At 41.8% G+C, this 26965-nt stretch overlaps 1 protein-coding gene and 1 long non-coding RNA gene across 5 annotated transcripts in view; one reads left to right on the top strand and one right to left on the bottom strand.

The window, feature by feature from the left end:
* hivep3a (HIVEP zinc finger 3a) overlaps positions 1–26965 on the top strand; it is a 47449-nt gene that overhangs the window by 2131 nt on the left and 18353 nt on the right. The window contains exon 2 of one of the 4 annotated variants that reach the window (XM_035992824.1): positions 23799–23835. The exons of 2 other annotated variants lie outside the window; for them this stretch is intronic. The gene's annotated coding sequence lies outside the window, so the exon portion shown is untranslated. Of the gene's footprint in view, positions 1–23638; positions 23836–26965 lie in introns of those variants that run through there. One more of the 4 variants, XM_035992823.1, reaches the window with a different exon arrangement.
* On the bottom strand, positions 1513–18656 carry LOC116035495. The gene is made up of 3 exons (XR_004101383.2): positions 18429–18656; positions 8528–8529; positions 1513–1525 (listed from the first exon to the last, which is right to left on the bottom strand). It is a non-coding gene; the product is annotated as an uncharacterized LOC116035495 (long non-coding RNA).

The following is a 26965-nucleotide window of genomic DNA, read 5'->3' as shown; positions in this document are numbered from 1 at the left end:
CCTTAATTAAAAAAAATGAGGAAAAATCCAACCTTTAAGGACACCAATTTTCTTTGTGAATGAATAATGTATCATAAATAAATACATGTTCTTCCTTAAAATACAGGGGCCATAATTATACATACCCCTATGTTAAATTACCATAGAGGCAGGCAGATGTTAATTTTTAAAGGCCAGTTATTTCATGGATCCAGGATACTATGCATCCTGATAAAGTTCCCTTGGCCTTTGGAATTAAAATAGCCCCACATCATCACATACCCTTCACCATACCTAGAGATTGGCATGGTTTTATTTCAGTTACCCTAATAGCTGGTTTGATTTGCATTGAGAGATGATTTTATGGAAAGTACCCCATGCCAATCTCTAGGTATGGTTGGATTTTTCCTCATTTCTTTAATTAAAGCATTAAGATCAATTTCCTAAATATGATTTTTTTATTCATCTTTTTAGTCAACTTTAGCATGGGTGTCCTAATTTGTTCACATGACTGTATCAGGGACAATGCAAACTAATTACACATAAAAGTAAAATGTGCCAGAATTAGCCTGGAGGCTATTTCACATCCGCTGTACCTGGACTGGTGGTAAAGAGGTCACCCTAAAAAGAGATCAAAGGATTAAGCTATCAATAATACATAGAGTTTTGGCCCTGTACAATAAACGTTGATTATGTGATTGGTTTGTCACATTATTTAGAATAAGCTAATTCTCCAAAAGGCTCACAACATTCCTGGGCACAAAGTGGAGCTATACTGTATCTGTCTGGCTACAGTATTTGATCAATATGATGGATGGCCTATTATTGTGCTACCAGCATGGGAGGGAGGGAGCATTGGTCTGCAAATGATGATTATTTTCATTACATATTGATATATTGATCGTTGTTTTTATGAAAAAAAAAAAAAAAAAAAACACCCCGTCAATCTGAAACCCAAATGCATTCAATTTACAAACTGAATAAAGCAGCAATGAGCAGTGAGTATTTCTCTCGTTGATTAAAACTAGGGCTGCAACTAACGATTATTGTCATTGTCGAACAATGTGGCGATTATTTTCTCCATTAATAGTTTGGTCTACAAAAACGTCAGAAAATGGTGAAAAATGTGGATCAGTGTTTCCCAAAAGCCCAAGATGACGTCCTCAAATGTCTTGTTTTGTCCACAACTCAAAAATATTCAGTTTACTGTCACAGAGGAGAGAAGAAACTAGAAGATATTCACATTTAACAAGCTGGAATCAGAGAATAATTAGATTTTCTTAAAAAAATGACTCAAACGATTAATTGGTTATCAAAATAGATTGTTTAATTTCATAGTTAACAACTCATCGATTCGTCTTTGCCGCTCTAATTAAAATTCTTAAAGGTCCAGTGTGTAACGTCTTTAGTTGTTCATTCTCAAAATCTGTGTTGCCCGTTCACAAACTTGTCCTTTTTCATGAATATTTACCACCACCATCAATTCCAAGTATTCCTTTTGGCTTGAAATTTTACATTAGCATTCGCATGAACTGGGGTAGACGCTCTATATTCATGCGCCATCTTGTAATACGTTAGCCGGTAAGGGACATACAGGACATACTGCTCCACCTTTTGCGTTTTCGCTGTCACATGATAAACTCACAGGTGCTGCTAATGCTGCTAATGGGTATCGTAGCTTCCCGGCCCCGGCAAGTTTGAAGAAGGAAACATGGAGGACCACACGTATTCAAAATCCAAATTTCAGGAACAAGACACTTATTGAAAAGAGCAAGAGAGCGGCTTTTTGAAGCGTGAAGGCTACCGTAGCTGTAATACGTACTTTAAACTGCGTGGCGCGAGAGAGTTGATTGCGATATATGATCTCAACACTAGATGGGAGAAATTCCTACACATTGGACCTTTTAATCAATCATCAAAATTCTGTTGATTCATTTTTCTGTCAGTTGACTGATTGATTAATTGACTTGACATTAGCTCCTATTGATCATTTTATTCCGTACACAGCTGATGTCTGTGAGCACAGCACCGCGCGTGGTATGACAAATATTTTATTATATTGTGAACAGGCTCTTGTAAAAACTAGAGGGGTTTCTCGTTATAACAAGAAACTGAGCAAATGTGTGGTTGTCATGGTGGCAGCACTACACTGCTGTACATCCCAGATACAGATGCGCATACGGGCCAGAGTAAAGTGATTTCTCTGTCATCGGTTGTTACGGTAAAGTCCTCGTGTTTGCGTCTCAGTCTGTCATGTTGGCCTGCTGTCCGACTCCGTAGCGAAGGGGTCACAGTTTTGGCATTCTGTTGTCAGCAGGGAATTTCTTTCCTCAAAGGCTCCGTGGAAAAGCCAGTGACTGACTGTGGTTGTTTATTATCATTTTTTTTTATTTCCCCCGGAGTTGTCCTTCACCTCAGGACAAATGCACATGGGACATAACAACCCCTGACTCCATGCTGTTCCAGCAATCATGTTTGATGCTGCGTACCTGCATCAATCAATCGCCCGGGTGATGAACAGGAGGCAGCTCCTGTCATCGGCTGGCTGCTCAGGGCAACATTGAATTCATGTATCTATTTAAAGCACAGAATATTTTATTTATGTCATAAATCTGTGTGTTTCTCCACGAACATACCCATATTTAAAGGAGCACTTCACCGATTTGATACCCTGGAAATCCGGAGTTCTTGCGAGAGCACAATTTGAATTTGCTGAGCGAGTCACGCTGGCATTCAGTAATGATGCTCATTAACTATGCCCTTGTAGCCGAGCTGCACCAACCACATCGGTGTATCTGTTATAGGCGGGCCAGAGGCGAGCTAAACAGATGACGACAGTTTAATCTACCAGTTAGCTCCGCTGGAAGCTAAGCGTATGGGGCTCTGGATACATCACCCACGTGTATTGTTGTGATTGGCCGTAGTGTTATCCAATTGCATGCAGTGAGATTTTCAAATGCATGCTTGGTGCCGCCCCTCGATTTGGGCCATTTTCATTACTCCATGCCAGACCCTTAATCGTTCGGATTACTCTGTGACTATACAAATCACAACATGTAAATAGGAAAATGTTGGCGTTATTTTGTCACTTATTGGGAGCAGTAGGCTAGATGGAGCCGGTTACCTCCAGGATCTGTGCTAAGCTAGGCTAGCGGTGGGGGCAGACAGAGTTACAACACACAGAGATGAGAAGGGTACGTATGGACTTATCTAACTCTGGGGGATACGGTGAATAAGACAAAGTCCCAATAAGTCGGCGTGTTCCTTTTTAAAACATTAGAAAGCCCATCTCAGTGTGCTACTGCATATAGGTTGCGTGATTATTGTTTTACATCAAAAAGTGATTAAAAAGTAACAAAAGCAACATTTATTTGCAAAACCAAATATTGTTGATGCCTGCTGTAATGCATATTTCCAGCACTTTTATCTACAACAACTTCCCAAGCTCTTGATGTGTCTCCCTGTGTATCAAGCATAAACAAAACCATCTTCATCACTATTAGTGACGTTCCTGTTTGTTTGTTATGGATCCCTGTAGATTAGAGTTGTCTCTATCAACCCTGATGGTTCATAGGTGCTAAAGTGGGAGCATAATGGCCTTCTTGTGGCGCTGATAGGCCCGAAGCCCAAATGGCTTTCACTGTGCTTTCCACTGGAGCCAGAATTGTGTGTGTGTGTGTGTGTGTGTGTGTGTGTTTTTTACACTGGACATGAGCAGCCCGGCTCAAAAGGCAACCAGTCTCAGAGTTTAACCCTGCCCGGCTCATAACACATACAGTACAGTGGTGATATGGTAAACACATTCCGCGGCGTGCGGAAGTCTCGGAGCGTGTCCCAAAGTCCCACGGCGTGCTGTTGCATTATGAAATGGCATACTCTGGGTTTTTGCTACGGCCCTGTCAAAAGGTCCCTCTGTTCAGCCAAGGGCAGCAGAGACAGAGAGGACAACCTTGACATTCATGCGGCCCGTTCTTAAGGAGTCACCGGCGGGCGCCTCATCCCTCACATGTCAGTCATTACGCTGTCCTTGGTAGCAGGTGAAATGTGAGGGCACTTGTAGGCTATCTCTAGAGCTTCACTGATGTCGTCCGTATCACTCTTCCAGGCACTTAGCAGAGGGAGAACACGCCACGCAGACATACAATGTGAACCTTATTGAAACATAAAGTCAAACAGTCTTCCAGGTAGGAGAGTGGAAATGTATTTACCCAGCAGGTATTGATTAAATCATCCTTCATAACCGCGCCATTCTGAACCCTTTGAGGACAAAGTGAATTTTTTGCTGACAGGAAATACATGAGAAACATGGCCTTCACTTTATTATTAGTCACGTAGATATTAGGGCTGGGTATCCTTCGTTGGAAGTTTAATGTTACTTGAGTTTCAGTGCAATACAAAAAAAATCAACTTTTTTTGCGATACCTTAAGGGGTCAGTATGGTTCAATTGAAGTAATTGTCAGATGTTGGACGCTGGAATTGCGGGGCCAGCATCTGACAATTTTTTTTACGTTTCAGAAAATAACATTGCAGCAACCATGCCTACGTCAGACAGTGACTTTTTAATGTATTTTTAAGATGTTAAACAAGTAGCAAACTCCTTTTTAAGGAATAACTCAGTGCATAGGTTATGTGCATAACGTTAGCGAGTGTGCAGTCGAGAGAGAAAAAGAGCGAGTGTGCGTGTGGCGTTAAGTATGAAGTTGCAGTAACGTTATAGCTGTGAACGTAGCAGTGCAGTGTGTAACGTTACTGTTTTTGTTTGTGAATAAATGCTACAACTCCTCAAGACCAAAACCAGGTTTTTAATTGAAGTGAAGGGGGTTAGCCCCGAAGCTAGCGACAACTTCAGCACAGGCTCACAGTGGACTGACCTTTAAGGTGGACCAGCTCGTTCTAGTGACAAGCCGCTCCTCTGAGATTTGCTCAGCACCTTTTACCTCAGACTGCTAGCTAGCGAAGCCGTTAGTGGAGTGTGACGGGTATTAGAGCCCGATCGATAAAGGATTTTTAAGGGCGATATCGATACAAATATTTGGTGATTTAAAAAATCCGATATTCCGATATATCGGCCGATATATATTTAAAAAAAAAAAAAAATCCAGAAACGCGTAACAAAACATAAACCGATTTCCCTAACATTAGTTATTTTTAAGTCCTCAATAAAATATGATAATGCAGTTTGAAAATAAACTTTTCAAAATATATTAAAGTTCTTCTGATAAATAAAATGTATAAAAATACAAACTTAAGATATGAAACTTAAAGGGTTAAACACGAGTGTTGCCAACAGGGACGTTGTAGAGTGCCCTCTGGTGGACTAACTATGCAACGCCAACACTCAGAACATGGTTGAAGGGGGTTTTGTCCGTTTTTATTTGATTTTTTAAATATTCATGTATCGGCCATTATAAATGCCGATACCGATAGTTTGGAAAATGCCTAATATTGGCCGATAATATCGGTTGCGCTCTAGACTGTATGCAAATTAACCTCGGTGGTTACCGTTGACATCCCTAGCTCATATTTAAACTTGTATGCAACTCCTATATAATAATCATATATGAAGTAGGTTTCTTGAGTTAGCTGAATAAAACCTGAACTGTTTAAGTTACCTAGATAAATCCAACTTTCGGTACTTTATAGTTTTTTTCAACCTCTTTGGAAGGGCTGCAACTAGCTATTATTTTCATTATATTTAATCTGCCGGTTAATTTCTCATTTATTTAATTAACAGTTTTGTTTGTAATATGTCTGAAAAATAATGACAAATGGCCACTACAATTTCTCAGAGCCCAAATTAACATATTTAACTTTCTTTTTTTTTGTTCAATCTACAGACCGAAATGTAAATAAATTCAGTTTATTATCATAGAGAAAATCTGAGATTTTCACATTTGAGAATCTGGAAACTTATTTGGCAATTTGGCTCACAGTAATAACAATGGTGATTACACGATCAATCGATCATCAAATTTGTCGCACTCAGTCATTTTTTTCTTAATTGCTAAATCACTTTCAGTTCTTCTCCATGGACACATATGGTCAGTTGGTACCAAATATTGAGGTTCAATACACCATCCAATTTAACATATAAAGTGTTGTAATGTTCATATCAGTAAACAAATTCAATCTGTATGTGTCCAAGCATCCTCCGGGTCAGTAGAAGCCAGTTCAGGACATCACAACATTCGTTCTTATCATCCACTCCAGTTTATATAGGAAGTAGGAAGTGAGCATTCACCATTCCCTACAGTGGTTACTGTACATAATGCTGAACCTGCATTACTCTTATTGGAACAAATCTCTTCCCAATGCAATATATCATCAAACTCCACGCTCTTGCGATTCGAACCTGGAAAATACATTTATTTGAACTCTAAGCGACTACAGCAGTAATAAATCATAGAGTACTTGCGCAGAACCTTGTGTTCATGATTTAAGATGTGTCATGTAACCGGCACTCACATGCAACTTAGGATGTGTAACGCACGCACACGCACACGCACACACACGTAGATAGGGGTGACAACATTCCAGCTAGTCATGCAGCAGGGGACCCTAGGGTAGCCCTGGTCACCAATCATTAGGACTCCCCCCCAGCAGCAGAGACACAAGCTTAAATGTCAAAACTGCCGTAAGCGAACAGATTTCCACCCCGCCGGCAACCGGCCTAAGACGACGGGAGCGGAAATTGACTCTCGTCCTTGTTAATGAAAGGATAGACTCGCTGTGTTTGTGTGTGTGTGTGTGTGTTTCTGTGTGCGTTTACATCCTTGCCTACGCATTTGCTTGTCCATGTGCTTGTGCACAGGGAAACGTGTTGGCCGAAAAGCTTGCACGTGCGCTTTGTGGACACCGTATGCTCGGGTGTTAAGTGTCGTGTTTACATGCTGTGTGTGTGTGTGTGTGTGTGTGTGTGTGTGTTTGTGTGTGTGCGTGCGTGTGTTTTTAGAGGTGCATGGGAATCGGAGCATGTGTGCACTCGCTGCGAGTTGTTAGGCCCTTGGCTGAGCTGCAGCCCGCTGCTGGAAGGGGTTGGATGCCGTCAGTGACCCTGGAGGCGAGCGTATGGACCCAGCTTGGGTTGCTCTGCGAGGTGGAAGGGCCTCTGGTTTCTGCGGCCCCCGCGGAGAGAGCAGCCTGTTGGGCAGAAGGCCTGTCAGCTGCAGTTCTCATTCACAAATCACGTAGTGGACACACACACACACACACACACACACACACACACACACACACACTCACTCATAAGCCACAAAATGTACTCACATTCATGTCCAATGCTGCCCCTGCTTGCTCGAAACATTTAATTCATACATTGGATTCATTATTATGGCATTATTACAAGGCCAGCGTGTTCTAGTCAGATTGAACACCAATATGCATGAGGGTTTTATTATTGCTCCTATGTATTCTTCTTATTGTTAGAAATATCGTAGGTTGAAGTGAGATGAGTTTCCAATAGCCCTTGTTCACAACAGACATTTAGACATGCACAGGAAACACACAGGTGTAACCAATAACTGCATTCTGTATAGCTGATCTGGTTCCAGAGTCCAGAGGCCTGTACTACCAATCAAGATCAACATGCCCTGGATTTCTTTCAGTTACCCGGCTTCACCTAACCTAACAACCGCGGTCCCACGTAACCTGTGTCACGACGCTGGTTAACAACTAGTTCAGTCAGCCCAGGGTTTCCCAATCCAGAGACGCGCGCGTTCACATAAAAGAGGCGGGGTTTGCGCAGCACGACCAATCGCAAACATCTACCAGAGCCGCATATTTTACATAAGAAGAACAAACTATAATTCTACATAAATATGAAAAACACAGACACAGTTTTACAGGCAAAACGCAATACAGTCGCTGCTTCCTAAAAAAGGAAGGAAAGCTGGCAAAATAAATAGCCGACGCTGTTATGCGTAGATCACAACGCTTATCAACATCACTTCCCCATCAGTCAGGACCAAGATCTGACCAGAATTACACTTGTGCTTTCCATGAACTGCTGTTGCCTTAGCCTGTTATTTCAGTTGCAACCCTGGCAGTGGTAAGCAATCATGAGAGCAAATAAAAAAAAATATAAAAACATAATTCAAACGGATGTGTGGCATTGGCAACACACGTCTCAAGAAGCCGACAAATAGCCCATACGTAATTCGCTCCGCTGAAAATCTATATTTTTCATAAAAATACCCATCAGAGAAAGTTAACGGGGTTGTCGGTCTCTAAATGTTTTAACTTTTCTGAGCGCACCTCTCTCTCTCCGCGCACCGAGCTCCACCGGATCTTCTAAGAACGGTGACGCCGTTATCAACCGAGTATTGATTGGTCAGTAGGCGGTGCTTTTACACCGGTCGATTTCAAATCTCCAACATAACCTGCTCCCGAGTAGGTTAGGTGTTCAGCATAAGTTACCATGGCGATTGAACCCGGTACCAAGTGATCCACCGTCGTGATACACAAAACCCTGGGTTGAACCTGAAGTTATATTACCTCGGTAACGTCAAATCTTGCTACATAGTACAGGCCTCTGGTTTTGTGTTTGACGGCTCACTGGAATGACTTACTGGGACACTTAATGGAACTGTGCAATAATGTGTTTTATATTATTAGTAACAACCTGTTTTTTCACTGCAATGATGTCTTTGATCCCTTTGATACAACATAGGACATCTCAACCATCCCCAACGGACACTGCGTTTTTTTTTAAATATTTTTGTATGAAGTTTAAGAAAAGTCTTTTGCATGATGAAAATCTAAATAGGCTATGCAATCTATTTCTTAACTGCTAATTGTGTGAATGCTGATTCAACAGCATTTACAGTATTAATATATCTTAACTACTCAAGGTCAATGCATAACGTCAAACCAAATCAGGCTGCTTCGTAGGGCAGGACTTGCCTAGAACTGCTCTGGGATCCATAATAACGCAAACCATGCACACTTACACTACCAGTCAAAAGTTTGGGGTCACATAGAAATTTCCATTGCACTCCATTATAGACAGAATACTAGCTGAGATCAGTTGCATTGTTTTTTTTAATCAGGGCAGCAGTTTTCAGATTACATTATGTGCTTGCCTTTGGAACATTGGATGAATGGTTGCTGATAATGGGCAATGTAGATATTGCAGATATCAGCTGGTATTCTCCAGTCTATAATGGAGTGGAATGGAAATGTCTAAGTGATCCTAAACTTTTGACCGGTAGTGTATCTTGTGTGTTTTCCGAGGGAATCAAATTTCTGATTAGTTGACGACGAATTGAGGCAGGGTCTCTCAACTGTCTACAAATTGCCACTGTGGTGCCGCGATGTGTGCCGAACAGATGTCGCTCGCTTGCCACCGCTGTGCCACTGTTGTAACACCTACAACTTTACACACAATATGGCTATTATTCAACTTTTTAAAGACATTTAAATATTAATTAAAACAATTATCACTTTTCCACATGTCCTACAACTTCTCCTTCTTCTTACACATTTTAACCAGCTATCAAGTTTAGCTTTAGCCCTACATTTTCAAAAAAACCTTTAATTATACCACATCTTTTTTACATTAGTGGTGTTATTCAACTTGCCAATGAAATTCATACTAATTAAAACCATAACCACTTTTCCAACTATTCTCACTACTTCATCTTCTTCTTTACTGATTTAAGCTATTAATCCAGTTTAGCTTTAGCAATTTAGCTATTCAGCATTCCCACGCATTTTCTGCAGGAAATGCATTTTCTAGTTAAGTTGTTAGTCCTAACTTTGAACCAGCAACCTGCGTTTTAAGCTCCTCTTTTTTTCTTCCTGTTAGAGAGCTACGTGACACATGAAACTATATTGATGAGGACCGGTGAGTTAAATCGGCTGTCTGAGAGTAGGATACCAGGCAGACACACAGCTGTCAACCTGCAGGTGGAGGCGCTGGAGACAGGCTCGGACATACACGCTGCGGGCCGCGGTGGACTTGTGTCAGTCCCGCAAGCGCTTTCAGGGAAGTGGCTGCATGTGTCCGACAATGCACAAAACATCAGCACCGGTACAAGCCTACAGCTGTCCACGGACACAGAGTGCGGGAAGTGCGTCAGAGCCTCCCGGATGGGTAAACTGAGACTCTGTTTCCTGCTTGTCGGTCAACAGTTAATGATCGGTTAACATTTAATTTTATTGTGCTTTCTTTTGGAAGGCTGGCTGCCAAAAATCGCCACTTACTAGTGGGTTAAATGCTAGCTATCAGTAAACAGAAGGTAGTGGCTGGTATCTGGTGTGCGCGCCAGAGTTTGTGTGTTTGCGTGTCGGCCCGCCCCCGCATTTGACGACTGTCGAGTGTTAATTTTGGACCCTGTAGAATGTTTTTACGGAGAAAGTAGACCTATCAACAGAAATAAATTATCGAAATTATCGTCATGGGAAAATTACGTCGATAACCGCTTCACTGTCGATACATTTTCGATTAATCGTCCTTACCTTAGTACACATGTACCACCAAAACAAGTTCCTTCCCGAGGCTATTTTGCAGAGGCACCGTTGCTACATCTGGCGCTTAGCGCCGCCCAAGAAGATTGTGATTGGTTTAAAGAAATGCACATAAACCAGAGCACGTTTTTCTCCCATACCGGAATGCTGTTTGGACTAGCCAGACCTTCTTTTGCTGCGCTGTGGAGGAAGGTCTGGCAATGCGAGGCTGACACGTGACACATTTCACATTACACATAGTCATTTGATAAAAAAATATTGATTGGACACATGCACCATTGCATTTATAAAGTACCTTCTGAGGGGAAAGTATTTCAGAGTGCAAGGAAACTGACCAGAGTGCATCACACGGCGTGTCCTCTGCTTATCCCTGTTGACATTGTCATCGTCGATCAAGGTTGTGTTTTCTCTGAGCAGAGAGGACTATGTGGTACTAGACCGCAGGCTTTTTTCTTATGTAACAGCAGTTGTGTCTATTTTGCTCGATGCTGTTTTAAGCCCCCAACGTCTCCTTCCAGGCAGCGCTGCGACCGTTGACTTCAAGGCACCTAACCCTAACCTTAACTCCTGCGATAGAGACTGCAGCACTGGTAGATAGCCCGGCTTCACGCAGAGCTACTGCTGACTCAGCTGCTACCTACAGGTAGACCTCAGTATCATTGGCAGCCACATCCCAATTATTGCTTTGCATCGCGAGTGTATGTCAAAATATTACCGCTGCCTACAGTAACACTAGCTTCTCCCCGTCTCTCGGTGTGGACCATATAGATTCTTGGACAGGCAGCCTCTTTGGCAGACTGCCTCGTCTCTGTCTGTTGATTCACTGTTGGTGAAATAAGAGAACATATGGCTGCTCTCTCCCTGCATTACATCACCTTGAGATCCAAGCAGATTGGTTTGCATTTACAGCCCAGCTCAAGGAAGAATAGAAGAAAAGCTCACTGCATTTGGTAGGGCTGGGGCGAGATGCTTTTGTCCCGTTTCGATTCTTTCACGATACATGGGTGCCGATTCAATCTGTATTGCGATTTTCATTAATTGCGACGAATGCACATCACGTCAGTCAGTCAGTCTGACATTTATGCCATTTGTAAAGAAGTACATAACATGGATTTTCAGAATTTTCTGCTTTCCGTCTGTTTTGCTGGAAACGTTTATGATGTCGTCGCTGTCAGCGGTACCGTATAAACAGAAAATATTTAGGTGCATCATTGGTAAAAAAATAATAAAAAATATTGATTCTGCAGAAAAGAATCCTTTTAAAAAAACTGGTCGCGCAAAAAATCACGATACATATGTTTATTGATTTTTCTTCCACACCTAGTATTTAGATGGGTTGTATCCAAGCTGGTTTTTTCCACAAGAAAATTGCTTTGGCATGCTTTTTAGTTGCTTAAAAATAAAAGCAGGTTGGGATGTACTGTTTTGTACTCTGGATCCTGCTTAAGCCAACGCACAGCTCAGCCAGATGCATCAGGCTCAACAGTGTTAATATTGATCCATCTGAGTTATATCACATCAAGCTCCTGTGAAGACTTTGCATGTGGTTGTTATCAGCTATTCACTGGTTTCCATTAGCTTCCTGATTTCACTTTTCTCCCTGGCTCTTTTCATGCACCGGTGCACTCTCACTGCTCTGATATGGGTAGTGATTTGGTTTGAAACATCTTTATGGCATGTCACTGTCTCTTCTTACTAAGGCCAAACCACTCATTATATGTTGAATGAATTGTAGAACGGAACGGCCAAGTCCCAAAATCTTTATTATTTGATCAACTAGTTCCTTATTTAAATTATGAGAGAACTATAGCATGAGACACCATCAAAACTGCTCTATATTCTTATGCAAGGATGATAACATAGATGTGAATTGCCAGCAATAAGTGTTCTTCTTTTAATAAGCATGGGACATTGAATCTGTGATGTGTAACATTATTTCGGGTCCAATCTGAGTTTTCTGTTGCACGACTAAAACAACTTTTGAACGTACACATATTCCACCAAGTTCCTTCCCAAGGCTATTTTGCAGAGGCACCGTTGCTCCGTCCGGCGCTTAGCACCGCCCAAGACGATTGTGATTGGTTTAAAGAAATGCCAATAAACCAGAGCACGTTTTTTTTTTCTACCATCCCGGGAATGCTGTGTGGACTAGCCAGACTCTCCTCCGCAGCGCTGTGGGGCAAGGTCTGTCAATGCGAGACAACTGTTGAGCTCAATTATAAATAAGCTCACGGCAAGAAAAAAAGTCATGGCTTAGAGACGCATTACTGCCACCATGTGGACTGGAGTCGCTACACTCTCATTATGGGTTTTCTCATCAGTCTCACTCAGGAGCGGCTGAGACACACCTAGTGGGAAAATTCGGTATACCGGTCCGGTGTTTGGCTTGATATCAAACCGGTTTGAAAATGTTTACACCGGCCGAGGCCTACCACCCAAGGGGGTAAGCGAGCATCTGGAAATCGTACCTCCTATGGGGAGATTCATAGGCTAACAAGCCATCACCTTCCGTTAGCATTCCATTGACTCCCATTCATGTTGGCGTCACTTTGACAGCGAAAAACTTTACATCTGAAGCGTTTAAAGACTCTATTTGTCCATTGTTTATTTCTAAAGAAACACAACAATGTATAAAAGGCTCCATTACCTTGTATCTCACGTTATGGCCCCGTAGCAGACGTTTTTGTATAAATAGGTTAACGATTGTGTCATAACCACGCGACTTTCTGTCGCACAGTAGAGAAATTACCGTATAGTACAGGAGAAGCTCGCAGGCAATCGGGGGGACGTGGAGGCATACAGTCAAGGGAGAAGCCCATAGAGAATCCATGAAAAGCATCGGAACAAAATATTTCAGCAACGTTTTGACGGATTGGAAATACTTCGGTATGTGGCAAGTGAATTCATATGAAGTAACATTTATCCGCAAACAGATTTCTCTTGGCACAGCTACAAGAAGACTTACAACTTTCAGACGGTAACGCTCAGCCATCACCGGAAAAATTGACTTCACTGGTCTCCGTCGAAGTCTATCGCGTCTGTGTCCATTTCTTTCACTGTCTATGCTACCACCAGGTAGTAATGAATCTTACTTGTCTGCTTAGAATTGATGTTCAAGTCCAGAAATATGGATTCACACAGTCTTACGAGATGCTGGCTGTTCACTTGGCTGCAGGTTTAGCCTTTAGCAGTATGCCTTTGTCATAATGCCATGGGGATGAGTGTATGCAAGCAGTGTCACAGTTTGAGTCAGCAGCATTACCGAAACCCACACTCCCTCCCTGAAACCACAAACACTCGCAGGAACAGCCTAACTGGGATGTGGGGACAAATTTAGCAAAAAGCTGGTCATTTGTCCTATATTTAGCATTTCCTCTAAATATTTTTAACTTGTTTTCTCTTCCCTTGCACAATGCCTCCCATTCTATGGTTCTTTGTGCCTTGATCCTTGTTCCTGATTTGGTTTGCTGCTGCTCTAAATATATGAGTTCCCCACTTTTCTGTAAATGAACCTGTTGTCAGTGAGTCTCTGTAAATATCAATATAACCATTTTTATTTATAGAGTAATTGCCGTTGGTTTACCTATAGAATATACATTGGGTTTAGTGAAATTTAAAGAGCAGAAAAGGAGTATCCAGTGTTTCGATACTCTGGCTTTAATGGCAATTTTTGTAAACAAGTACAGTTTGTTATTTAAAGGCCCTGGACACCCACACAGGTGTTTTCAGTTATTCTGGCTGATTAGACCTCTTCCCAGGACTGTGTGGGTGTGTTTAGACTGATTGATTGACATCTTTCTGAGCCTTCTGTTCGCTTTGTTGTACCTTTTTTGAAGGCAGGGCAAAGGACAGCCGAAACATTGTTATTGGTAGATGAAATTTGTGACGTAATAAGTTCCCATCAAAGCTCCGGCCCACCTTTTAACCTGAGCAGAGGTCTAATCGTCCAGAATAACTAAATTCACCTGTGTGGGTGTTCGGAGGCTTTAAATTCTTCCCTCTGCTGTTTTTAAAGTGTAAGGCCATGAAGTATCGACTTTTGTCAGCCTGCGATGCTGACCAAGGAACTGCAGAAACATCAGCCAGTGTTTGGCACAGCTTCCAGCGGGCCTGCGAGCAGGGTTTTTTCTGGCCCAAAATAGGGCTTTGGTGGTGGACCACCTGTGCAGATCAGTATGCACAGCAAGATAGACTGAAACTGTTACGGGATTGCTTAACGCTTTGGTGGTCCATGCTGCACATCTGTCAGGGCACATCAGCTTCAGGTACATTTTGACAAGGATAATGGAGCAGTTATAAGCATTTCTTTCTGATACGTAAGGATGTGGTTAAAAATAAAATGCATACAATAACTTGCATTTTCTTGAGAGGCTCATTCAAAATGAAATGTTTGACATATTATTGACGGAACTCTGAGTCACAACAGACAACTGGTCACAATTTCACTGGCAGATGGTTAGTTGGCAGTTCTCAGCCTTTGTGTTGTCTACAAACTATCACTAACGCTTAGATTTACATGATTAAATAACTGACAGATATGCTAAAACAATTAGGAATTGATGATTAGTCATTACTTTATCTTGTGAATGCTTTGTTTCTTGCCCATATCTGTCCCTTCGATATCAAGCTAGAGCAGAAGACGCTTAGCTTAGCATAAAGACTGCAAAAAGTTAGCGGTCACTGTAGCTGTAGCGAGCCAAAACAACTAATCTGGCTCTGTCCAAAGGTCAAGAAATCTCCCTACCACCACCTCTTAATTACAATTACAAAACGCGCTAAATCTCGTTTGTTTAATCCGAACAAAGACCAAAGTGTAAAAAGAGAAGTTGTGACTCTATACAGGGATTATGCGCCGGACTATTTCTTGACCGGAAGCAGTTACATCCCGAAGTTCTGCCGCCCGTCACCGATCCAGATCTAGCCATTCCCCCTTGTTTCAAGTCATTGTCACAATGGCGTACGCTCAAGGGTTTCAATTTCCTGGCTGTTGCAAGAAAAAAGCCAGAAAATAAACACACACACACACACACACACACACACACACACACACACACACACACACACACACACACACACACAGGCCTCTTTGGTCCATAAAGGTACATTTGTACATGCATGGAATTAGTATGTTATTGGAACATTTGGTAGTAGGGTTTGAACCAGCACTGCCCACCACAGCTGCACTCTGCACAACATCTATCAACACGGTCAACTGTTGGGAAGTCAGGTCGTCCAGCAAGCGTGTTTTTTTTCTTTTTTTTTTTTTTTTTTTTTTGCTCAAAAACTTTTTAGAGCTCAGATCGCTATTTCTCTCCATGGACTCTTTAAATTGCGGCAGTGCATCCTACCGTGTGTTGGCACTGCTGTTTTCTCTGTTCAGCAGGGCAGGTTGAGGGGAATCTGTTCCGTTCTCATTGGTGGTTGTATGGTGGAGGGGAAGGGGGGTGGGGGGGTGTGGTCGTTCTCTGGTCTGTCTGTGGCTGGGAGTCTGGAGGGAGGCAAGGGGGCCTGTGGTTCTGGTTATTTGTTGGAGTTTTTGGCTAGATTCTCACACACACATGCAAACACATACTCGCAAAGGTACACATCAACCTTCTAGATCCAGACAGTTATTTTAATAGCCAGGAACACACTACATCAGAAGGGCCCTCTTCTTCTTTGCTTTCTATACTCTATACTATAGGGCTGGGTAGCGCCACTGAATCGATTCCTATTCACAAGGTCCCGATTCAGTTACATTTCCGATGTAATATCTATTTAGGATATTTTAGTTGCAAAACCAATTTAGCTGGATATGAATGAGATTCTACAATTGTATAAGATTCCCTATAACCTGCTGCATTTTTATTGTTTACATTAAGATTTGACCCCAAAGCAGTTACATTAATGCACTTTGTATTTAACATGAACACACTACAGCAGTCAACACAGTAAATTGCAGCTCTATAGACTCTACAGTCAGTGAGTATTGAGTGACATTTCATTCAGATATCTTGAGGTGAGAGGTCAAGGGACCCCCTTTTAAAATGGCCATGCTAGATTTTCCCTCACCAAAATGTAGCCTAACTTTGGAGTGTTCCTTTAACCCCCTTCCTGACAAGCCAGCATGACATAGTTGGTACCAACGGTTTCCTTAGGTGTTAGTTTCATATGATACAAAGATCGATTCGGGATTTAAGAATCATTATTAGATCGTTCAAATGAGAATCGATTTTAAATCGGAAAATCGTGTTTTTTTTTAAACCCAGCCCTACTCTGAACCTATAGTATGCACTCCCACAGACGTATTGTACATCAAACATGCATGCCCACATCTTCAACAGACAGTGATAATGCATTTCAGAGCTCATTAAGCACTACAGGCTGACTCGGTAAAGACCACCCTGGAGTGTAGGAGGCAGCGGCAGTGACGGATTCTGCTGTGTCGATGGTGTTCAAGGGCCCTACGTGAAGCACGGGACAGCTGGGACGCTGAGGAGGACACTGTGTTTTCTCTCTTCTGACAGGTGGCACAATGCCCAGAAACTCCCTCTGTGGCACTGCAGGATGGAGCCAGCGCTGTCCTAAGCTTGCTGCTGCTGACACTCCACCGCAAACCAACCAGGGTCGGACCGATATATGTGTTTGCCAATATTGGCCTTTTAGGTCAAATCAGATATTGACCAGTCACTGCCTTCCTCCTGCAATTTGATGGGAGGTTCGTCCGTCCCTGACTACGGCAAGCCAGTCGGGTGTCAGTCAGATGTCAAAGCGGAGACTTTACTGAACTTAATCTTAAAACCTGCAGTGAAACTTCGTTCAGAAAGATCTGCTTACATACCCTAAAGCTGGTATAATGGATATTTTTATGTTATCACCCGACTCTGCAGTTTCTCTGAGCTCTACAGAGATTTGTTAGCCAATTTCAGCTCACTGTTTTTGTTTTGGTTGTGTTGGGTGTAAGAAACGAAAGGAGTAAGTTTTTGTAGTTTGGCTCACTGATTAGGCCTTCAGCAATTACAGCACTAGCAGTGGTTGTGATACACAACTCATAGAGACACTTTTGGTACTTAATCTACATCTTCTCTGTGACTCTGAGCACACAGACATAATACACATATTTTTTTAGATTCAGTGTGAAACTTTCCAAGGATATCACCTGTTTCATTGGGAATACATGTCTGTAAATCCTCTTAGAAATGATAGAAAAAAAGATGCTTCTTCTAACACCAGAACATGCCTGAGAATCATCGTGTTTTTAAGTTTTCTTCACTATCAAAGTAATCCAGTGATGGTTGTCTGTACATTCACGGGTACACTGCAAACAGGAACTGCTAATAGCTCATTCAGCATACTTTTAATGGTGCCAAGTTGCCAAAATATAAGAATTGTTTTTGTCTGATGGAAGGATCACAGTTTGAAATTTAGAAAAATCCTTAAGACAATCCCCGTGTCTTCTAACCCTAGGGCTGTACCCGACTCGACCAGAGAATTGTCAGTCAAATCAGATATGGCTGTTCAGTACAAATATTCGACTATTTGTTGCTTTTTGAATTGAATTGGGGTTTGGCGGGACGTTCAGGGTGGCAGCGATGCTCACGTAATATAGTAAACAAGCCAAGTTATCCCTCCAAGCTAATGCGTGCTAACTACGCTAACGACGGATCGGAAATGTGCAACAACATTTTGACACTAGCTATAAAACAAAAGCCAGAGAATATTTCGTACTAAGTTGCTCTGAGCTGTAAGTTCACCACTTCTAAGCACAATAGGGTAATGTTATCTTGGAGCCTGGCCGGGCAAAGCCTCTCTTCCTCTGGGCAGCTTCATCCGTCTCACTCAGACTCATCCTGGGTCTGGGTCAGACTCACCCTGGGTCCCCTGGGTCTGGGTCTGACTCACCCTGGGTCCCCTGGGTCCGGGTCAGACTCACCCTGGGTCCCCTGGGTCCGGGTCAGACTCACCATTGGTCCCTTGGGTCTGGGTCCGCAGCTGCCTGTACAATTCAGAAAGTTCAAATGGGAAAAATATTAAGGGAAATTTCACAGTTTAAGGTGTTTTCACTGTTGATTTGTTGAACTGTTTCACTGTTTTTTTAAATTCAATAAATGCAACATCTTTCCAAAAGTCAATAAGTAATCGTGTTAAATAATCCTGATTTCAATATTGACCAAAATAATCGTGATCATGATTTTTTTCCCATAATTGAGCAGCCCTAGTTTCTAAGCCAAGGCGTGTACAGCACCATATGGTAGCCATGATGCCCTTCTTGAGCATATAGCAGCCACTTAGGAGTAGTAGAACAAGTAGTAGAGTATTTAGGTTTTTTTCATTCAGCCAGAGGCTAACAGCCTGATTTGCCCCCAGGCTTTTACTTAAATCCTGCGCTCGGTTAGGCTGAAGGTTTTCTGTCCTGGACTTGTCCTGCTAAAGTCTGTTGTAATGTAGTTCACAGAGATTATCCAATTGATAAGATGGACAATACAAAATGAAAACACTAGGCTTTACTTTAAACTGTTGTGTTGGGAGAGGTAAAGTGCTTCACCCGCTTTAAGTGTGAACATTCATATTTGGTCAATTTTACATACTGTACACATGCTTTTGTCATGTTGCAATTTTACAGTAATACAAAAATTAAATTTCAGCAAAGCATTAGTGTGTACTTTTTTTTCCCCATCACAGGTTTATGTCAGCTTTAGAAGCACGATAAACGCTATTCTGCAAATAAAATGCTGGTTAAACTGAAATTAGGCACATTTACCCTCTACATCTGCATCTTTAAAAATAGCCCATCATTTTTTATTCAGCCACGACTAAATGTTAATGTATTGTATAGCTTGGGGTACAACGTGAATTCAGTATTCAGTTTAGCAAAAAGAGGACAGGATTTCCTTTCCTTGTCCTACATTCCTAACAAAAAAAGAAATCTTCCTGTTGAAGGGATGTGTTTGGTAGCATGATGTTCACACTGTGATAAGGCCATCCAGACAAGCCCCAGCTGCACAGAGGCAAACCTCCCCTGTGAAAAAGCTCGACACTGGCAGCTCTGTCACCACCAGAAAGGCTGACGAGTAGGACCGATTTACTGAGCCAATATTAGTCTTCATGTCATATTCAGTGGTACGACAACAAACCAAAATATGTTGAAAGCAAAAAGCACCTTTATTTTCAGCAGATTTAGGCCTCACTAAACAGTAATTTATCATAGGTGGCAAGGTGTTAAACTTAAAATAACGAAAATATCCTCTATCTTGCCATGAAAAAGAATATACATGCATAGATAGACGTGCAGTTAGTCCCAAATTCAACATTAAACAGTGATCTTTAGAATTCCGTAATAAGATTACAATATATAATTAAGAACCAGTTCTCAATACCCAACCCTATCTTCACCACTAAACTACAAATAGTTTGTGTTTGTTCTTATTTCAAATGTTAGAACAGGCTGTCAAATCCAATGTGGGAAGATTTTTCCACCCAGGGTGGGAGGTAGAGTTGCAAAAACCCAAATAATTCTACAATCCAGAATAATGGTATTTTGTACACTAACGAACGAACCGAGTTTGCAATGTATATGAGTTTGTGACACAGGACTGTCAACTGTTCTTCAATTGTTTCAAACAAAAATTATTATTATTGTCTAGTTCCAGTTTCTCATTTGTGAGGATTTGCTGCTGTCTCTGTTGTAAGTGATAGCAAACTAACTATCTTTGGGTTTTGGACTATTGGTCGGACAAAAGAACATTTAAAGAGGCCACTCTGGGCTTCAGGAAATTGTAACGGGGCATTTTTCACGTTCTTTCTGAAATGTATAGTCCAAATGATTAATCAGTTATTCAAGACAATAATCAGATGATTAGTCAAAATTAGCTCAGATGATTTAAAGATTTAGTGCGTAACTTTTTGATATTAATGAACGTCCATTACATTCAAGCTATTGCCAATGGCCATGAGTTGCTACAAAGCTAATTAAGACTATCAGCTCCACACAACTCTCTCTGTATTTCTCAATATGACTATGTTCAGAAGATTGTGGTGTCGGGCGACTTTCTAGTGCAGAAAATCATGTGGAGACATAACCCCCCGCCCCCTTTTTCGGCTTTATCTTTTAGCCTTTAGCACCCACCACTAGCTTGCAGATGCAAGCACACAGGAAGCGTAGTTGTTATTGACAATGGGGTACTTCATGAGGTGATAAACCAACAAGAATGCAAGAGCAGCTGACAAATTGCCGCTTAAAAAACCCTACATTGTATTGTCGTTAAATAATGTTACTTGCTGTGATTGCTAAAAGAAGTTAGTATGACATTAGCTGCTAACATATAAAGGGACATTCCTGTTTCCACTGTCCCTGCAACACAAAAGTAACCATTGTTTACTTGTCCTGTGTTGTCATTTGTATTGTTTTGGATATTAGTCATGCAAGAAAAGCCAGTCTCTTATAGGGTCAACTGTAATTAGCCAATCAGTTAATATGAGGACATTTGTTTCAATTGAAACACAAAAATGTACTCTTTGGTTGTTTTGTATTGTATTATTAGCCTGGAAATCCAGACCCAAATCCGAAAGATTAAGGGTCTGGCAGTGAGTAATGAAAATGGCCCAACTCGAGGGGCGGCACCAAGGGGGCACTTGAAAATCTCACTGCACGCAATTGGATAACACTACGTCCAATCACTACAATACACAGGGTGACGTATCCAGAGCCCCATACGCTTAGCTACCAGCGGAGCTAACTGGTAGATTAAACTCTTAGCTACCAGCGGAGCTAACTGGTAGATTAATCTCTTAGCTACCAGCGGAGCTAACTGGTAGATTAAACTCTTAGCTACCAGCGGAGCTAACTGGTAGATTAAACTCTTAGCTACCAGCGGAGCTAACTGGTAGATTAAACTCTTAGCTACCAGCGGAGCTAACTGGTAGATTAAACTCTTGCCGTATCCGGTCGGCAAAACAGCAAAAACATCCTTCTTGCAAAGGAACGATTCGAGCGCCGTCTTTTGTTCCTCTTTTAGATAAAAAGCCAAGTCTAACTCGTTCATTGTAGTGGCCAAAGCCGTTTGAAACAACTGGTGTTCATCCGTAGCCATCTTGCAATGTTTACTAATGACTTCAACATCGCAGCGCTGTCGTCATTTGTTTAGCTCACCTCTGGCCCGCCTATAATCAGATACACCGATGTGATTGGTGCAGCTCGGCTACAAGGGCATAGTTAATCATTAGCATTAGCATCATTACTGAATGTCAGAGTGACTCTGAGCAAATTCAAATTGTGCTCTTGCGAGAAGTCTGGATTTCCAGCGTATCGGCAATCATATTTCAGGGGAGGCTGGTACCCCGTGCCCCTCTTCTAGCCCCGCCCCTGCTCCACCTGACCAGATGCCTTCAGACTGTCCCATTCACCTGTCTCTCACATCCAGTGACTCACCTGTTTCCACTTTCCCTCATCAGCCCTGCACCACACCCTTTTCCCCAGTCAGTTGCCAGATTGTCGGGTGGGTGGAAAAGCATTTAGTATTGGGTGTAGTGATGGGCGAATGAAGCCTTATGAAGCTTTGGGGCTTTCTTTCTATTTGTGCTGAAAAAGATTTGAAGCTTTGGGTCAAGCAGCAGCAAACACAGTGACATCTGCTGGCTTGTAAAACACATAGCAGTCCTTCAAGACGGGCTGAAGTACTGCAACACCTCTTAGATTTCAATAGTTTCAGTCTCATATGGGCAATAAAAGTTCAACAAGCCTGCATGTTATTATTAAATCTGTTATACTTTTTTTTTTAAATCAGAAGTGCTGCATTAAATGTAGATGGTATTGTGCAATATGTTGCAGTAAATGAATGAATGAATTAATGCAAAGCCTACACCTTTTTGCTGACACCAAACCTTAATGTACCTACCTATTGGTGTAGTTTAGGCTCAGTTTAGGCTGGCGTGTTTTAACTTCATGGTTGATATTTATGTAACAGTTCATGTGAATTGCAGTGTGATGTGATTGGAGAATGATATTCAGTAAATTAGCTTATTCATATTATTACCTTTTTACTTGGTATTAGGTGGAAATGTTCTCATACTTATGATTATGTCTTTAGTATTCATCGCCATATTTCTCAGTTATCTATTTATCTATCTATCTATCTATCTATCTATCAAAGTAATATAGTTCAGCAGCAAAACTTTACAAACAGTCAAACTGATTGTAGCAGATTCCGAGGCACCAGTGACTTTTGAAGCTTCAGAAGCCACAGTCACGTGGTATAAACTGATGTTGGCAACGTTTAAAGGAGCAGCTTTACTTTTAGGCTCAGGTATTAGTCTAAATGCTGTTTTTAAATGCTTTAATAAAATAAAACTTGACTATCGGCAGCCTTAATCCAGAAATGTCAGCACTGTATCAGAGCTGGCCTTCACATACCATTTTTTTAAATTTGGAGCCCTACTCACAAGGACTCTCTGTTGCCCGGTGCAGGATGGACACCCTGGGCTCTCTTCCATTCCCCTCTCAGCTTCCCCCTTTTCCAGATGAGCGGCTGACCGCCTGCCTTCATCCCGCCGGCTGGTATTCCCTCAATGCTCCACATGTCTGCAAGCTTTCAGCCTGCTGAAAAAAAGTCAGTTGGTGGAGGGGAAGGTGGGGGGGGGGGGGGTGCGGCTAGGGGGACCCATGGCATAAAAGAGCGCAGAGTGATGTCAGAGCTGCCTGGACTCGTTTCAGCAGGACCCCTGGAAGGAGCATGAACGGCGTGCTGTGGTGTGTGGACATTCTCCAGAGCTGCTCTTTAAAACTGGATCCCTGTGCCTTTTATTTTTTCTTCTTTTTTTTTTTTCATGCGGGTCCTTATATGTTTTCAAGTTTTCCAGGATTTTCTCAGAATGCAGCAGCAATAGCTCTCCACCTATGATGGAAAGTGAGACCTGAATGGGGAAACTGTCTTTAAAAAAATATGAAGTAACCCCCCTCCACCCACTTTTCCCGTTCAAATTAAAACCCAAACCTCTCACCCTGCCCCTCTTACCTCTCACTGCTTTGCCAGCTGTGCAGCCCGACACGGCTGCCAAGAGAAACACAAGCTTACGTCACCTTCCAAATAAGGAACTGCTACTTCACTTTGACCTGAAAGAGAGACACTAAGGGGGTTGGGTGGGGGGGGGTGTATGAAAGAGGTGGAGATAGACAGGGAGAGAGTGTCCCCTCCTCCTCATTCATACGCATAATATACTCAGCTACCTGTTTGTCAGCCCAGTGCACGTAGAGCGGAGACTCGATTACCCATCTCTCTTCACCGTCACTCTCATTCATCCTTTTGCTCTCTCTCCTTCCCTTCACCTCCCTCTGGCTCTCTCTCTCTCTCTCTCTCTCTGCTCTCCTCGTTTCCAGTCATTCACAATCGGAGGACAACACCACCTGCTACCAGGTAAAAAAAAACAACAACCAAAAAGCCATTGATATCCTTTCTGTCATCTGCAGTGATTTTGAATGTGTGTGAGGTGATGTGAGTGACATGATGTGAGGACTGGGGGATTGTCTCCATTCAGGTCTTTGTTATTGCAAAAGGCTGCTACATCAATGAGGCAGTGAGTGGTGAAAAGAAAGACTTTTGAGTAATTTGTGGAATTATACTCATATTTGAAATTGTGTGTGTGTGTGTGTGTGTGTGTGTGTGTGTGTGTGTGTAAGCTCACAGCTCAGACTGGGAGTGAATGAGCTCCCTGTGTTTTGCATCCAACCTCCTATGTTTGGCATGTCACCCCTTGTGGACTGGGGAGCACTTCCGAGGCACGCACACACATACAGAGGAATGGCTGTGCATGCACCCTGAGGGCTCTCCTCTGTCCCCAGAGAGCGCCGCTATCAGGCTGCTGATGAAGCTGCGCTTTCTGACTCGAGGGCAATGCTCATGCTCAGCTAACATTGTGGTGGAAACACAACAACAGATGAGAGCATTTGTTGCTTAGTTCAGATGAGTCTGCGCTGGATGGAGATTTAGGATGACGGTGAAATCAAATTTGCATTCTGTTTTCATTGTGTTTCATCGTGAAATTTTCTGTGAAATATCCTACTTTTTGCCTCAACATCAGGAGGGTTTGGATGTCATTGTTTTAGTTGCATCCTACATTTAGAAATGACTTACTAAGTACCTTATATTCAAGCCAATATACATATTTAATCTGTTGTATTTTCCTTTTTAAAATACTGCACGTTTTACTTAAAATGTTACCCTTTAAGTTAAAGCTTAAAAATGAATAAAACAAAACAAGGGTTTTAATTGTTTATTTGGTTACATTTGTTTAGGATGTTTATACCTTAGTTTTTCTGGTTCCTCCTTTAAAGAATGGAGTATCAGCGTACTACAAATTTAAGGCTCGCAAAGTATTGATTTTCTCTCCAAAAAGCCGTAGCTTCGAGGAGGTAGGCACTCACTCTCTCCCTCTCTCTGTAGTCGGTGAGGATGCTGGAAGATAAATTTAGCCCTCCAGCTCTCCTTCCATCTGCTACCACATGGTTTTGGGCCGTTACCATAGGAACCACCGCTGGGTGCCCATTAGTGTGAGAGGAGGAAATTGACAAGGTTTTTAAAAAGCCATTTATACAATCTTCTCTTTCTGTGTGGTGTGTGAATGGATGCAGCATTTTACAAATTTATAAAATCGTTTTTTTTTGTTGTTTTTTTTACTTTTTTAACTTTAAGGTGATGTGATTCAATACCTGCAGATTTTAAGCTCACTCTGCAGATTGTAACTGCATGCCCACACTGCAAATGTATCAGAAAAATACTTTTATTTTCTGTCATTATATACTCTAGTAGCCCGTACAGATTTTTGGGATGTGCACTATTACCATATATACTGTATATTTATATTGTACACATTGCTCATACCAGTGCCTGATGCCTTATGGGAACCAATCAACTTTTTTTCACTATAGGCTCTATAGCATATACTAAAATAATAGAAAATAATGGACGTAGCAGCAGTGACGTCACCCATTGGTTTGGGGACTATGGTTTTGAAGCCTTGATTTTCATTTTCTTTAAATAAATGGGACCATGATTTACAAAATGAACATCATGCTGTATTCAAGAAGACTTGAAACTAGCGATTTAGGGCAATAAACTTATTAGGAAAATGTTTACTGAGTTTATAAATCAAGTTAGAAGTAGGTTAATTTACCCATAAACTTCTATACAATCCTAATGTTTTTGCAACAAGTGGGGTCGCCCCCTGCTGGAAATGAGAGTACAGGTTTAAGGCACTTCTGCAAAAGGCTTAACGATTGTGGATGGTACCAATCCTTATTTTTATGCGGATGATACTGTGATATTTTGTGCTGGTTCCTCCTGTAAGGAGGCTGGGCCAAACTGCAGGCTGTCTTTAATATTATTCAGACTCAGATAAAACTGAGGTAATGCAGTTCTCAAATGCTATGAAGAAGCCGGTTAATACTTTTGGATATTATTACTGCTCAGGGTAAGAAGTTAGTTGTTTGCTGTTATAAATATCTCGGTATTTATCCTGGATGACTGCCTTTCTTTTAAACCTGAGGTTGATAATGTTCTTAAAAAGCTGAGGCTGAGGCTGAAGCTAGGGTTTGATTTCAGAAACCAGTCCTGTTTGTCTTTTGAGGCCAGAAGAAGACTGGTCTCTGCTCCTTTTTTACCAGTTCTTGATTACGAGGATCTGTTATATACAGGATTACAACAAGTAATTTGCCCTAACAAACATCCGCTGATTTAAACACCGAGAACATTACACCCCAGACATGTGTTTTCTAGCAGCGCCTTGCAACAGTTCACCTAGAGAGAATAACCGAGGCTGAGAGCCAAGGACAGGGGGAAAACAGGATCCATGTGGAGAGAAGGGTTGAAGAAAAAAAACTGCCTGCTAGGTTCATTTGCACCATGAGGAAGCAAATCAGCAGTCTTAGTTAGCCTAACTCCAGAACAAGTGTAAATGAGCAGGTGCATTGCATGACTTTAAAAATGTCGCTTTGTTTTAGTTGCCAGTTCTGAACTGCAAGTGCTTAATCTAAAATGTAAAGAATTTTACTCCAGTCATTGTCGCCCTCATGCAGAGTGTGCGGGGGCTCTGAACATCTCACAGTCTGAACTCTGAGGCCTTATGTTTTAATAAGAGTCTCTGACTCTCCTTCAAAAGCTCTTAGTCAGTTACACTACCTGTCTGACCAACATTTAGCACTTACTGCAAGAGATTTAGGCCTATGACATCCAATGATCTTTTGCAAAGTACAGATATACTGTATTATACCTTTTTATAAGTTTTCTTTTTGTGATAAAGAAAAGTAATGTTGGTTTAATATTTATCCAATACTGGCATGTATAGTCTTTCCACAATTTAAACCCAAAGATGGTTATCAACCTGTTATCAGTAATTTGGATACAATCCAGCAGTTTTGTTGTCTCCCATAACAACGTGGGTGTAGAAACCAGCTGGTCATTGCGTGGGATGCCTTGTTTACTGTTTCAGTATGCTGGCACAAAAAATATTGGGAGTTCTCTTCAGTATCTCTACTGAGTTACCTTGTGT

Source organism: Sander lucioperca, chromosome 16, assembly GCF_008315115.2.
Source record: "Sander lucioperca isolate FBNREF2018 chromosome 16, SLUC_FBN_1.2, whole genome shotgun sequence".
In the NCBI taxonomy this organism is placed as follows: Eukaryota; Metazoa; Chordata; class Actinopteri; order Perciformes; family Percidae; genus Sander; species Sander lucioperca.
The sequence above is the reverse complement of the archived record's forward strand: the minus strand, read 5'-3'. Positions and strand labels throughout refer to the sequence as shown.